The sequence below is a fragment of the Fukomys damarensis genome, unplaced genomic scaffold (assembly GCF_012274545.1).
Source record: "Fukomys damarensis isolate Sample0158 unplaced genomic scaffold, DMR_v1.0_HiC HiC_scaffold_24, whole genome shotgun sequence".
Lineage (NCBI taxonomy): Eukaryota > Metazoa > Chordata > Mammalia > Rodentia > Bathyergidae > Fukomys > Fukomys damarensis.
In genome coordinates this window covers 42,699,671-42,700,054 of record NW_022900936.1, presented here as the reverse complement: position 1 = coordinate 42,700,054, position 384 = coordinate 42,699,671, and positions in this window count along the sequence as shown.

Below are 384 nucleotides of genomic sequence, written 5' to 3'. Positions count from 1 at the left end.
CCTATTGGAGAAAAGTTGACCTGGTGCTACTCTGATGTTACTTCTGGCATTATGGTTTTGACAAGCAAAACATTAATTATATACCTGTGTGGCCATTTAAACACAACAACCCCACTATCAGTGTTCCTGGTTTTTTTCAATTTCCCATAGCATAATGTATTGCTGAATGCAAAGCTTTCAGCAAAGGAGATTTTTGAAGTCTCTGGAAGTACAATATGTGCCTATTTGGTATTAAATTTACATTATTTTTAATGCCAAATTACTTGTTCTGCTTTGAGAGAATAATTTTTTTGAGAAGGTAGACTTTTACTACTGATTTTATCACCATGTTGTCATGCAGTTACAAAATAGTTAAAATTTCTGAAAAAGCATTATTTTTTTTTT